Source organism: Setaria italica, chromosome V (assembly GCF_000263155.2).
Source record: "Setaria italica strain Yugu1 chromosome V, Setaria_italica_v2.0, whole genome shotgun sequence".
NCBI lineage: Eukaryota > Viridiplantae > Streptophyta > Magnoliopsida > Poales > Poaceae > Setaria > Setaria italica.
In genome coordinates, this window is record NC_028454.1 from 25,604,215 (window position 1) to 25,619,642 (window position 15,428).

The window sequence follows — 15,428 nt, forward strand, 5'->3', positions numbered from 1 at the left end:
TTCATCAACCTACTCCATGCCTGCAACATTACAACTACACGAGCTTATCAAATAATGGGTGAGCTGTATGGTAGCATTGCACATTGCTCATACACAGAGGGTGACACGGAGAATCTGCGTGTCGAGTACCGTGCTGAGAACAAAGGCAAATATATGAAGGCCACACTTGAATATTTTGAGGAGTTGAAGAAGGAAGATCCAAACTTCTGTTACGGTTACACCCTTGATTGTCGGTGTTTAAACCCGGCAACCTACCAAGGGAGTACCCAAGGTAAAATTTTGGTTGATGGGTGTCATTGAAATTAGGAACTCGATGGTGTATGTAGGCACGCGATTTAGACAAGTTCGAGCTGCTAGATCGCGTAATACCCTATGTCCTGTGTGTAGCTTGCTCGTATTGGATTGAACTTGTCTGGAGGGCCCTTGCCTACCCTTATATGTTGGAGGAGCGGGTTACAGGTCGGTTGTCTTATAAGAGTACTAGTCGGATTCGACCAGAGAATTCTATTCCGACTAGGAAGAGTAGTTTCCTTGTCCTCGATAGTCCCTTGGACTCCATGTAGACTACACCGTCCTGCATCATAGCTTCTATGTCTGATATGTCTCGGTGTACAGTCTCATATGTGGATCTATCCAAACCTTCTGCTGGGCTCATAGATGTATGTACGACAAGCCCCCGAGTACATTTTAGTCAAATGCAACAGTCTCAAGTACCTTCGTAGACTTAGTCCGACTAGTTTCTGGTGCTCTTCTGAGTACTTCTGACACGGCTGAGTCTTCAAGTACTCGAGTACTATCATGCAGCTGAAATGTGCTCAAGCCTCATCTGACTTTGTATTTGGAATATTTGCCTTCAAATCTTTATATGAAAGTGCGATGAAAATCGCACTCCATGTGGAGTAGCCTCCAAGTCTTAGGTTGAATCGAAGAATCAGGCTGAGGGTCAATCAGCATTTGCTCTATCTTTGTCTTGATTTTGAAGAAAAAGAAATTTTTAGCCAATGGGCATGATGTACGTAGCCCCCGAGCCGTTAAACTACTTGTTTCAAGAGGTATATGGGTCATTCAAAAGTCACCGTGACCTTTCAGCTTCCATATTGTTTGTTGCAAAATATCTTGTGATAGATGGTTAGGTCCAAAATTATTGCCGTTATGCGAAAACACCGATCCCTTACCCCTATTAACTTTGCCGCTGTTATACAAGAATGGGGAAAATTACTCCTCCGTTCACACTGTTATTTTGCATCTGCTATTTGCTTCTGAAAAAACCCTAGTTCCTGAGCGCTGCCGCAATCCAATCTCAGAGTGCTAGCGCTGCCCCACCCTTCCACCAAGCCCCCGAGTGCACTTGCATTAGTAGACTCGCGAGGATCATCATGGGGAAGAAAGCCGCTGGTTCCAAGGGTGCTGAGGGTTCCAAGAAGGGATCTCGAAAGGGGAAGGATCCCCAACTGCCACCATCGAAGTACGAAAAGACTGACCAGACTGCATCACCAAACCAAACCATGGCATGGAAGAGGTCCACCATGAAGGAGGTGGAGATCCTCGAGCTGGTGGCAGCGAAGTTGTTGAAAGATCAGGCGACCATGGGCTGGAGGAGTGCCTATGGTAATGTGTGGCCTTTTGAATCTCATCCCAATGAGATGGTAACTTTCAGGCTTTTCGTTGAGCGTGGTTTTGCTATGCCCACTTCTAATTTTTATTAGAGGTCTGCTAGAGTACTACCATCTGCAACATGTCCATCTGAATCCCAATAGCATCCTTCACATTAGCATCTTCGTGCATCTGTGTGAAGATTTCTTGGAGATCCAGCCCCACTTCAACTTGTTCCGAAAATTTTTCCGTGTCAAGCCACAACCTAGCATGGATCATACCGAGGTAGTCGGGGGCGTCGGTATCCAGATCTAGGAGAGTAGTCAGTATCTAGACTACGAAACCATTGATTCATATTCCGGGTGGAAGGAGAAATGGTTTTATGTTGAGAATCATGAGCCGCAATTGCCCAAAGTTACTGACCACCGCCCAGATTGTAACAACAGATGGATTGATTAGCCAACAACTGGGGAGAGTATGCAAGTGCCTGAACTTTTTGCCAGGCTCGTCGAGCTAAAAAGAAAAGGACTGACAGGCATTGTAGTGACTGCCAATTTCTTGAAAAGACGGATACAACCGCTGTAGCTTCATCACACTTGGGGTTATGAGTACTCGGGCTTGAATGATCCGTCGAGGATATCGCCTGAGGACATTTTTGTCGATGGGGGTGTTGGTGAAATTGAACTGGATGTTCAAAAACGTCGAGGCCATCCCCCAGGTAGTTGAAGAATTCGATGCCTTCAACAAGTCGAGAGAAGTAAGTACTCGTAGCCATAGCTTCCAATTATCTATACTTTCTTGATCTATTTCACCAACTTATTCTCCTTTTGCCCAGGAGGATGTACTCGTGTTCTTTTCGCCTCGACGCTTCTTGCTCCGAGGTGTAGAGTAGTCTCAGGGCTATTCACACACGCTTTGCGTGATATTGTAAAAGTCTAGGACTTCTGTTGTAACTGCTTGTAGTCGTTGTTGAGCATACTATTGTTGCCCTGACTTCTTTAAGCGGTGGCATTGATGTACCTTATGAATCCTGGAGCTGCAAAATTCATTAATACGGAATGTGTTGGGATACGAGGTAGGCTACACTAGCGCAAATTAAAATTTTCTACCGCGTAAACCAGGAAAACTGCCGTATAAGGATCACGGGATTACCACTCGACGCACTACTGGTGCGGAAGATGTAGATTCGCGTCGATGTAGCGAAGTCGATCAACGTAGTCGTACGTAGTCGATCACGTTGATGTCCAGCAGCTCCTCAGCCGCTCGTCCACGTGCAGCAAGATTGCCCTCGTGCCGTGGCTCGTCGTCGGCTCATCGGCGGCTCGTCCAAGTGCTGCAGGTACAACACCTCCAAGGTATCCACACGTGAAGGGAGGAAGCGTCGCAAGCCGTACTGCTAGATCCGCGAGTTGCAACAGGCGAGGGCGTGGGAGGCGCGACAGATGTGTTTCGCCAAAAAGGTGTAAACCCTAGGGCACCTCCACCCCTCTATTTATAGAGGTTCCTAACGGGCCTCTGGGTCCGAGGCCCATTAGTACTTCTAAACCTAATCCAACTCGGATCACATCCGAATTGGGCTTCCAGCCCCTTAAGTGTGTGACCCTATGGGTTCGGATACATATAGACATGGCCCGAGTACTCTTACTCGGCCCAATAGTCGGTAGCAGCCTCTAGCAAGACGTGCCAACTCCTATATGCACACGAAGATCATATCAGACGAACCATCACAACATTATATACATGCTATTCCCTTTGCCTCACAATATTTGGTCTAGCTTCAAGCCGACCGCTCTTTCTCGATTCTGTGATTCAGAATCTCTTTGTAGGTCAACTCTTAACCGTACGCAGCATGGCCATGCATTTTCGGATCCGATCACTCGAGGGGCCCAGAGATATCATTCTCAATCAGAGAGGGGCAAATCCCATCTTGATTGACCATGTCTCACAGTATGCTTCTTGACAAACCCGAAAGCTACCTTTATAACTACCCTGTTACGGCGTAGTGTTTGATAGCCCCTAAGAAGGTCGATCCACATCTTGAATACATGCAACAATCTCAGGTCTAAGGACAAAGCGTATATGTTGTTTAAAGAGAGAACTACTTCTCGTGTTGGGTCAGTCCTAGCACATGTCTCCACATGTGCCCACATTATTAGTTCAACATCTCCATGTCCATGACTTGTGAAACATAGTCATCAACTAATACATGTGCTAGTCTAATATTCATGTGTGTCCTCACATGAACTCCGACTAGGGACAACTTTAGAATAACCATACAAGTAAAGAGTTTCACACACCATTCACATAATTGCAAATCAATTCAAGTAGCCTTTAATGGATATTCAAGGAATACAATATAAATCATGGATACAAATGGAATATCATCATCTCTATGATTGCCTCTAGGGCATACCTCCAACAGAATGTCCTCAAGACAAAATTGTCAAATAATAAGTAGTCGAAATGAGTAGTTTATGTACTCTTAGACAACTTGGCAGCTCTTGCGTTGCTAGTACATCTTGTGAACCGCCAGGTGAGTTGAATAACTCGTGTGGATTTGTAATTATAAGTTGCATTGGGGTGTTATGGCTCGGAAAGCTCAATGGCTTATAAGATGTTGCTGACCCACTTTTGCGAGCCGCGTTTGAGGCGAGGACAAGTAGTTGAATGTTCGTTGAAAAATAATTCATTAACATGCTGAAAAACTTACAATGTGGGCCAGTGGCCTATTTGGAGTGCCCCGTAGTCTTCTGACTAGGGTTAGAAACAACAGAGATTCTCGATGTTCCACGAGTTCTCGACGTCTTCACTGGAGAGGTGTTGTAACCTGTACGATCCTGGACTTGTGACCTGGGATATGATGTATAGTTCTTCCCATGGCGAATTAAGCTTGTGTAACCCCTTGGTGTCTTGAATACGATTGAGGAGCATATCCCCTATGCTGAAAGAGCGTTCTTTGATGTTTCGATCATGATAGCGGCGGACTGGACGAGTGCTGCACAGCTTATCTTGCGGACTGGACGAGTGCTGCACAGCGTGATTCTTCGTGGCTGTCTATACCCAGACGCCTTGTTTTCTCTGCTGCCCCTTCGTCGTATTGCTTGACGACTAGGGATTTCCACGTAACGTCAGCAGGGAGGATAGCTTCTAATCGTAAACCAGGAAGTAGGGCGATTGCCCCATGGGCTTGCACAGTTGAGTACGTAGCCCCCAGAGGATGTTGGGTAGCTCTTTGAGCCACTTGCGTCCTTTGGTGTTGCCAATGTCTGTAATCTTTTCTTTAGTGCTTCCCCATTGGTGCGCTCGACTTGGCCATTGGCCCTAGGATGAGCCATGGAGACGTAACGGATGTCAATGCCGCTATTTTCACAGTACTCCTAGAACTCATGGTTGTTGAAGTTGGAACCTAGGTCTGTGATGATTCGGTTGGGGAATCCATAGCGGTGGATGATCTCGTCGAGGAAGTAGAGTACTCTATTTTCCTTGGGGTAGGTTACTATTTTCACCTCTATCCACTTAGTGAACTTATCGATGGCTATCGGTACTCGATTGAATCCTTCGGGTGTCGTTGGAAGTGGACTAATCATGTCGAGCCCCCAGCATGCAAAGGGCCATGTTGGAGGTATGGTAATAAGCTTGTAGGCAGGGACATACTGCTGTTTGGCAAAGAATTGGCAACCCTGGCATCAACGGACTAGTTCCTCAGCGTCTGCTAGGGCGGTTGGCTAGTAGAACGCTGCTCTGAAAGCTTTGCCCATGATCATGCATGAAGATGCGTGGTTGCCGCAGATTCCTTTATGTATCTCCTCCAGTATGTCCTTGCCGTCTTCTCGTGTGACGCATTTCATAAGTACTCCAGATGATGCGCCTCGTCTATAGAGCTTGTCTCCGACTAGGACATAGTTCTTGCTTCGTCGTAGGACCTGCTCTGCTCTGCCTGCGGCTTTTCTGAGGGTAGTTTTTGCTCTTTTATGTAGTCGATGAATAGATTTCTCCAATCCATGTCAATCATCATTACCTCCCGAACTGGTGCCTCAGGACCTCGATTGGTGGTTGTAGCAGGTGCCGACTCTGCTATGGATGGCTTGCAGAGTTCGTGGATGAAGACTCCTGCTGGTACTTGAGCACGGGTTGAACCCATTTTGGACAAGACATCTATGGCGATGTTGTTGTCGCGGACTACATGGTGAAACTCCAAGCTCGAAAATTTGTTTTCATGCTTGCGTACTTCTTTGCAATACGCGTCCATATTCTCCTTGTTGTAATCCCACTCGTTATTGACTTGGTTGATGACTACTAGTGAGTCGCCGTAGACTAGCAACCTTTTGATTCCCAGTGATACCGCCAGGTGGAGCCCGTGCAGTAACGCTTTGTACTCTACTTCGTTATTGGATGCCTCCCAGAAGATCTGAAGAACATATTTGAGTTGCTCGCCTTTGGGTAATATCAAGAGTACTCCTGCACCGGTACCTTCGAGCTTGAGTGACCCGTCAAAATACATCACCCAATGCTTTGGGCGCTCTGCCAGCGTTGGTAGTTGATTTTCCCACCACTCTGCCATGAAGTCGACTAGAGCTTGGGATTTGATCGTGGTTCTTGGCTTGAATTCGAGGGACATCGCTCCGAGTTCTACTGCCCATTTTGAGATCCTACCTGTAGCGTCTCAATTGTGGAGAATCTCGCCCAGGGGGAAGTCGGTGATAACGGAGATCTTGTGTTCCTGGAAGTAGTGCCGTAGCTTCCGTGAGGTAAGTAGCATGGCATACAACAATTTCAGGATCTCTCGACTACTATTGCCGTGCTTACGACATGATTAGTTGCGGCGATATATAGCAGCACGTCTTCATTAGGAGTGGGTGCCATGAGATCGGTGGTTTTGATAAGAAACCCTTCAATTGCAGTAGGGCTTTGTCTGCCTCCTCGGTCCATTAAAACTTGTCTTGCCACTTGAATAGTTTGAAATAGGAAAGGCCTCGTTCTCCAAGCCTTGAAATAAATTTGTTGAGGGCCGCCATGCACCCAATCAGCTTCTGAACGTCCTTGATATCGGATGGAGCTTGCATATCGATGATGGCGGATATCTTCTTAGGGTTTGCTTCAATGCCTCTATGACTGATGATGAACCCGAGTAGTTTTCCAAATGGTATGCCAAAGACGCACTTCGTTGGGTTGAGCTTCCACCGGAAAGTCCGCAGATTGACGAAGGTTTCTTCCAAGTCGGCGATGAGGTCATCTGGATCTCTGGTTTGACTACCACGTCGTCCACGTAAGTCTCAACATTGCGGTGTAGCTGTTTCTTAAAGCACATTTGGATTGCGCGTTGGTAGGTGGCATCTGCGTTCTTCAACTCGAAGGACATCGTCGTGTAACAGAAAGCTCCGTAAGGGGTGATAAATGCGGTCTTGGCCTGATCTTCTTCCTTGAGAGCTATCTGGTGGTACCTTGAGTAGCAATCTAGTAAACAGAGTAGTGCGCATCCAGCTGTGGAGTCGACGACTTGGTCGATCCTCGGGAGCCCGAAAGGGTCCTTTGGACAATGCTTGTTGAGATCTGTATAGTCAACGCACATCCTCCATTCGTTGTTGTTCTTCTTCTGAACCATGATGGGATTGGCGAGCCACTCAGGATGGAAGACTTCTTTGATGAAACCTACCGCAAGTAGTTTTGCCAACTCTTTCTTGATGGCTTCTCTTTTGTCCTGGGTGAATTGTCGTAGTCGTTGTCTCTTTGGAGTAGCTTTAGGATCTACATTAAGTGAGTGCTTGATCAGCTCCTAGGGCACGCCTGGCATGTCTGCTAGTTTTCATGCGAAAATGTCCCAGTTAGCCCAAAGGAAATTGACAAGCGCACTTTCCTATTTAGCATCCAGCCCTGTGCTAATCAGGGCGGTCTTGGAGGTGTCACCGGTTTCGAGGTTGATGGCTTTGGAGTCCATGTCGTTTGCCGGCTTGACCTTGGTAGCTCCTGACTTATTCTTTGGAATTTCGAGTTCTGTAGGGGAGAGCTTCTTTGAAGCGGCGAAGACTTGTTGTATTGAATTGGGCACTTGAGTAGTCGTGGACAATTCGACGGCTTCGGTGTCGCACTCGTATGATTTCTTCAAGTCTTCGCGGAGGGAGAGGACTCTCTTAGGTCCCAGTATCTTGAGTATTAAGTACACATAATGCGGGATGGCCATGAACTTGGGCAATGCTGGCCTTCCAAGGATGGCGTGATGAGAAGTCTCAAAGTCTGCCACCTTGAACCGGATGTACTCGGTCCGGTAGTGCTTCTTGGTCCCAAAGGTAACTAGTAGGACTACTTGTCCAAGAGGTATAGTTGCGTTGCTTGGGACAATCCTGTAGAATGGAGAGCTCGTCCGGGTAAGCATTTCTATGATGTTGAGGCCCATCTTCTTTAAAGTCTTGGTGAGCAGGACGTTGAGACCACTACCGCCATCGATGAGTACCTTGGTAAGTCTGGAGCCAGCAACACCTAGGTCCAGGACGAGAGGGAATCATCCCGATTCTGAGAAATTTGTCCACTGATCCTTCCTGGAGAAGGTAATTGGCACCTCAAACCACTTAAGAGGTGCTGGGATAGTAGGCTCAATGGACATGATTTCCCAAAGTACTAGCTTTTGAGACCGCTTGGAGGCGGTACCTGGGATTCCACCAAAAATGACGTTGAGAGTCTTGGATGGGGTCTGAAACTTGCCCTCGCCGTCTTGGCCTTCGTCTACCTTGGCTTTTCCCTTGTCATTGGTGCTCAAGGGTTCTGGCAACTCCTTCATTACTCTGCGTAGGCTGTAGCAGTCTATCGCAGGTGCCACAGGCATTGTTTCTTCAGAAGCTTGCTGAAAGTAGGCCTGTATTCATGTTTGCTGGATCCTTTCTTGGCCAATTGCAACATCACTACGACAATGTTGTCTGGCTTGCACTTGCGGTTTTGACCTCTCGAGTAGTTACTTCGATGGTCACCATTATGGTTCTTGTCATGGTCCTGTCCGTTGCCTTGATTGTTGTTGTGTTGGCCTTGATTGCGATTCAACTCGAACCTTTCGATCTCTTTATCTTCTTCATCTGCCCAAGATTGTGCCATGGTTTTGAGTGATTTGACATCTAGAGGATGTCGTCTGCTGAAGTCCTGAAACATGCGGCGATCGTAGAGACTGTTCTAAAAGCAGTCAATTACGTCTTCTTTTGAGATGTCTACGATAGTGGCTTTCTTGTCAAAAAACTGATGCAGGTAGCTTCTCAGAGTCTCGTCTCGCCGCTGTTTGACTTGTGCCAAGTCGATTCTGTTGCCCGAACGCTGCATTGCTCCCGCGTAATTATTGGTGAACGCCTTCTTCAGGTCTTGCCAAGAGTCGATCGAGTTTGGCTTGAAGGACTCGAGCCAAGTTAGTGGTGCAGTTTCCATGCATATGGGAAAATATATGACTTTTGTGTTATCAGTGCCCCCTATAGCTTGAATTGACAGTGAGTAGCATCGCAACCATTGGACTGGGTCTTGCTTGCCATCGTACTTGGAGATACCCAGAGGTGTGAATTTATTAGGTAGGATAGTCTTTCTGACCCGACTTGTAAAGGTGGGGGAAGCTGTCATTGTCGTCGCCCCTGTAATCATCTTCGAGTTCGCGTTCATGACGCCGTCCATTGATGATGTTTCGGGTGTCGCGATTGCTATTTATCTTTTGTCGGAGGTCCTTGATGTCATGTGCGGGTTTGGGGTCAGCTCTACAGTGGCGGCGGCCTCCCGTAGAAGTTGTCTGACTACCCTATGGTATATCTCTATTCTGTCTTGGGCTTTCAATTGCACCCCAGTTATGTCTGGCATCCTCATGTAGTCGAACTGAGGGTCCTGCATGGTCTCTGTGGCTACTGCCGTGTTGACTTCACACCGATGGGGTATGTGATATTGAAGGAATCGGGTTCTGCCTATTGAGTAGTTCGTAGGCATGTTTCGCTAACTATGATAATACTATGGTGTACTTGTCTTGTGGCATGGCGCGAGTGATGAGGTCAATGGAAGCGACAATGGTGAGGGGCGTTTGGTGCTGCCACGTTTGCACTACCTCAAAAGCTTTGTCTAGGTTGGTGATCGGGAGCTGACTTGCCAATTGTCGGTGACGTTCTGCTCTCGATGCATTCCTTGCTCGCCGTCGGGTTCTCTACCTTTCGGTTTCTTCCTCGACGACGTTGGCAGAGAGTTCATCCTGTGAGACATGATCTGGGTGACGCTCCTGGCAAGAATTCCACTCTGGTTGTCGTTGATCGCCGTCCTCCCCATCACCCACTGTGATAAGAGCAAAGAGTTCTCTGTCTGGAGAATAGGTACCAGAGCTCGAGGTGATGACTTCTATGGAGCCATCGTCTTCATGGAGAGGGGACAAGGGTGTTCCCTCCTGGTACGGAAGAATGTTGAGGTGGGCGATGAGACGTGATTCGTTGTCTTGGGCAAGAAAGGACGGCTTAATGTCTGGCCAGTAGACGAATCTTCCTTGAGGTGTTGAAGTAATCACTAGGCTCTGCTGTGGACCTGATAAAGGGGTCTTCTCAACAAAATCTGAGTAGAGATCAAAATCACGGTCCTCAAGCACCTCCAAGTTAGATTGCAATTTGGACAGGGTTGATTGATGGATAGAAATCGCGTTACGAAGTCCAAACGGGAATTGACTCGGAGTTTGGTTTGATTCACACGATGGCCAGATTGCCTGCTCATGGGGATCAATTCGAGTGGATGTAGAGCTCGAGTTGTACTCGAACTCGCTTCTAGTTAGATCGAAAAATTTGTTCTCGATAAAATCCTCCGTGGCTTGATGACGAAGGTTGATGTTGTGGAGCTTCTTCTCCGGAGCCTTCGCGATGTAGCGGTGGAAGTTTCCAGCGCCGTCTGTGATGCAAACCCAGGAGCCAAAGATGAACGTCGTGCCTGCTATGAACGCGACTGCGGGCTTGATGATCACTTGAGCCATTGAACTTGCAAGGGGAGTTTTGGTGACTGCCCCTACCTGGTGCGCCAGCTGTCGGTGTTTAAACCCAGCAACCTACCAAGGGAGTACCCAAGGTAGAGTTTTAGTTGGTGGGTGTCGCTGAAATCAGGAACTCGATGGTGTACGTAGGCACGCGATTTAGATAGGTTCGGGCCGCTAGATCACGTAATACCCTACGTTCTGTGTGTAGCTTGCTCGTATTTGATTGAACTTGTCTGGAGGGGGTCCATGCCCGCCCTTGTATGCCGGGGGAGCAGGGTTACAGGTCGGTTGTCTTACAAGAGTACTAGTCGGATTCGACCAGAGAATTCTGTTCCGACTAGGAAGAGTAGTTTCCTTGTCCTCGACTAGTCCTTTGGACTCCATGTAGACTACGTCGTCCTGCACTATAGCCTCGATGTCTGATATATGTCAGTGTATAGCTCCATATGTGGATCTATCCAAACATTCTGGTGGGCTCATAGATGTATGTACAACATTGATGACGAGGATAGGGTTGAGAATTTGTTTTGGGTGGATGGTGTAGCAAGGAAGTTGTATGAGCTCTACGACGATTGTATATCTTTTAACACAACATATTTGACAAATGCATACAATATGCCATGTGCACCTTTCCTAGGTAAACAATACCCTCCCCCTTCCCCCTCCTCCAATCTCCTTAGCTCTAAATTTGCACATGGCATGACTAAACGAAACTTAAGTTGATGTAGTTGAAAAAAGACATGCCATGACGGACTTGCTGTGTGACTGAACATAAGTTGCTACTTCAAATATATACAAAATGATAATATGATTGCACATAAGTTTCTGCTTCTGAAATAAAAAAATATTGCTACTTGCAAAATATATACAACTTAAGTTTTGGTGGTCAGCTCTAATTTGTTTTTTGTTCAACAAAATTTCAGGGATTGATAGGAATGGCTTAAGTATACAGCTGGGTTGTAGGTCTTGAGAAATGAGAAGACCGATGGGTTTATATGGGTGTTTACTGAATTCAAGAAAGTGATGGGTGGGAAAGATCCTGTTGTTGGTGTTTTGACCCGGCAACTTACTGAGGAAGGTGCCCGAGGTATTGTTCTGGTTAGTAGGGCTCGTTGAGATCAGGAACTCGAAGGTAAACACAGACACACAATTTAGATAGGTTCGGGCTGCTAGATTGCGCAATACCCTACGTCTATGTGTGTTGGTTGGATTGAATTGCTTTGGAAGGGGTCCCTACCTGGCCTTATATTGCCGGGGTTAGGGTTATAGGTCGGTTGGTTACAAAAATATTAGTCGGATACGACTAGAGGAGCTCTACTCTTATTACAACAAGTACTTTCCTAATCCTTGACTAGTTTCTATCTTTCCATGTAGACTATGCCGCCCTGCGCCATAGTCTCCATGTCAGATGCATTTTGGTGTCTAGCCCTATATTTAAGGACTATCCAAACCTTCTGGTGGGCCCATAGATGTATGTACGACAAGCCCCCAAATACTTTTTAGTCAAATATAGTAGTTCTGAGTACTTTTGTAGACTACACCGACTAGTTTTGGTGCTCTTCGAGTACTTCGTCTGGTTGAATCTTCAATGGTTCCCGAAAACTGACATGTGTCTAGAATGTGCTCAAGCGTCATTTAATTTTAGTCTTCTATCTTTCAACCTTGAATTTTATACATATGGAGTAGCCCCCCGAGCCGCGCCTTAGGTTGAATCGAAGAATCAGGCAGAGGGTCAATCCGTAATTTGCATCACTTTCCCCTTAAAATCCGGAGAAAAAACTTTTTGTCGATGGACACGTGGCACATAGCCCCCGAGCCTTTGGCCGACTAGTTTGGTGGGTATAAGGGTCAAACTTTGGTCAACGTGACTATCTGTTGAAGGAAATCTTATCTTCTACGAAAATAAAGGTAACTGCCAATCAGGTTTCCTGATTTGAGGGAATCCTTTAAATCAAAATCCCTTTAATTGCACAGTTATTACTGTGCTGCTATTATAAATGATGGAGGAACTTATCCCTTCTATGTTACCCTTGCCATTTGCCTTTCCAACTTCCGCACCTGAGCCCTAGCGCCGCCACTGCCCGATCTCCGAGCACTAGCACCACCATCCCCCACCACTCAGCCCCCAAGCGTATGCGGTAGAAAAAGCTCGTGACATCAAGGATGGGGAGAAAAACTGCTGTTGTTAAGCCTACCGAGGGGGAGAAGAAGAAAAAAAGGATCTAGCAAGGGAAAAAAATCTTCAGTTGCCGGTGCCAAAGTCCGGGAAAATCGATTAGACCGTGCCACCAACTCCCGCTTGTGCTTGGAAGTGGTCATCCTTGAAAGAGGAGGGGATCAAGGCGCTTGTGGCCTCTAAGCTGCTCCAAAATCAAGACTTCATCAGTTGGAGATCCGCCTAGGGCAATCCGTGGCCATTGGAGGAACACCCCAATGAAACGGTAATTTTTGCTCCATTGAGTGCGGCATTGCATTGCCATCTTCTAATTTCTTCCGAGGTCTTCTGGATTACTATAAGTTGGAGCTGATTCATTTGAACCCTAACAGTATTCTCCACATTGCCATTTTTGTTCACTTCTGCGAAGCCTTTCTGAATATCAAGCCTCACTTCCAGTTATTCCAGAAATTTTTTCCGTGTAAAGCCGCAATCGATGAGGGAACACACTCTAGTAGTTGGAGGCGCTGGTATCCAGATGCGGGAGAAACTCATCAACTCGTATCTGGATTATGAGTTGATAGACTCTAATGCTAGGTGGAAGGAAATATGGTGCTACATTGGCAACCACGATTCAAAACTAACCAAGCTGACAGGACATCGTGTGACATCCCGGCCCAACTAAGGATGAATTGAACCCACTAGAGGACCATGTGAGCGGCATGTCATGTGTGTGGATAATAGTCCCGCCTTGCTTGTTGAGGGTAGGTTTCACCAAGTGCCAAATGCATTGCAATCCCCAGGTTAACTTTTTTATGCGAAGTGAGGACGAAAGCGTAAGCAGGGTTGATGCGAGTGTGTGTTTTACTCTACGTGCGAGTAGGACTAAGCCATATTTGGGACTGGGCCGTTACACATCGCCCCTCCTGGAATAGCCGGTGGCTTTATGAGCCAACACATGGGGATTGCCTCCAACTACCCGATCTCATTGATAGAATAGCCAAGCTGAAGCAAGAAGGGCTCACTGGAATTGGAGTAACCTTCAGTTTTATGAAGTGACGAATCCAGTCCTTTTACCAGTGATGCCACTGGGGCTATGAGTATACTGGTGTTAATAATCCATTTAGACTGTCTCCTGATGAGCTCAGTACAGATGAAATTATGGTGAGGCTGAATCAGATGTTCAAGAACGTGGGCAAGATCCCCACTATTGTGCGGGAATTCAGTGCCGCCAACCCGCCAAAGCCTGTAAGTACCCGTGGCCGTAGCCCCCAAGTACTTCTGTGAAGTTGTTGGGTTTGTTAACTTGTTTTTTCTTTGGAGGAAGATGTCGGCTTGCACTTCTCTACTCCTCCTCCTCCCGGATCGGACGTTACTTGCGAAGCTGCTCCTCGCGTGTATATGGCGGAGAGCACAAAGAGTGATGATGACCAGGAGGAGGAGGTACTCGAGTCCTCTAGCAGCACTAGCTCTGACGCTGCAGATGAAGTCAAGGCTCAGCCATCTGCTAAGGCTAGGTCTTCCTCAGGAGCAAGGAAATGCTCGGCTGCTGACGAGTTGGAAGCCACAATGCCTCCGCCATCGAAGAAGAACTGAACCATTGCTGCGAAACGGCCCGTGAAGAAGTCTATCACTGCTGAAGATGTGCCTCCCGCGGTAATTACTTATGAGGAAGGACAAGATCATGAGGATCGTGTACTCCCAGTAGGCGATTCCAATGTCACCACCGTGCCTACTTAGGATGACATTGGTGGTTTGCAGGTACTCGAGCCAGTGACGGATGCTGAGAAGGTGGCTGCTCTGGCTATGCAAGATAGGTTACCGGTCATTGAGGAGGTGATCAACATTGAAGATGATCCGGAGCCTCCTATTGCTGTTGATAGCAACATATCTAGATTGGTGGTGGACCCTGTCGGCGCAAGAACAACTCGAACAGTAGATGCAGTGGCTAAGGCTGGCAATGATCGTGCTGCAACCATTCAAGCTGCGCCAAAGAGACCATCTCCTACCATCAAGCTGTTGCGCCTTACAAGAGAACCCTCTTTGAAGTTGATGAGATCTACAAGGTATGTGTTGCTGCTTCTTTGAGTACTAATGGTAGCTTATGATCGACTTGTTGTGTCTCTAAAGCTTTGTCTTATGCAGGAAATCCTCTAATATGGACCTTGGAGGGCCTAGCTTGAGGCCCGTTACTGATGACGGTAGCCTCTCGGTCCAGGTTGTTGTCCCGGCCCAAGTAAGTCCATAGCCAGAGAATCAGCCTGCGATGATGAGTAGTACAGGTGCTGTGTCTTTTGTAGCACCGTTGATGCGAGATGTCATATCATCTTTGACTGACGTTGTAGTGCCAGCCCCCGAGCGACAAGTACCTGAAGAAGTGGCGGCGACTACCTCTGGCATCGTGGCTACTCTCATAGCCCCCGAGCCAGAGATGGAAATTGAAGCGGTGATAGTTTTGGAAGTTGTGCTAATGCGTCTTTCGAGCCAGGTCTATCGACAAACCTTGCCGTGGTTCCGCTTAGCGCAACTGATTCCGAAACTCGTGCGGACCCTCTATCAGGTGGAGAAATTCATCTTGAAGATATCCAACTGATCAATGATCCTTTGCTGCACGTGGATGCAGTTGCTGGAATGATGGAGATGCACCACCGTATTGGTGCTTACATAGAGCTGTGCTTGATCCTGCTTCTTCCATTGATAGATAACTTGAAATTAGTACCTATG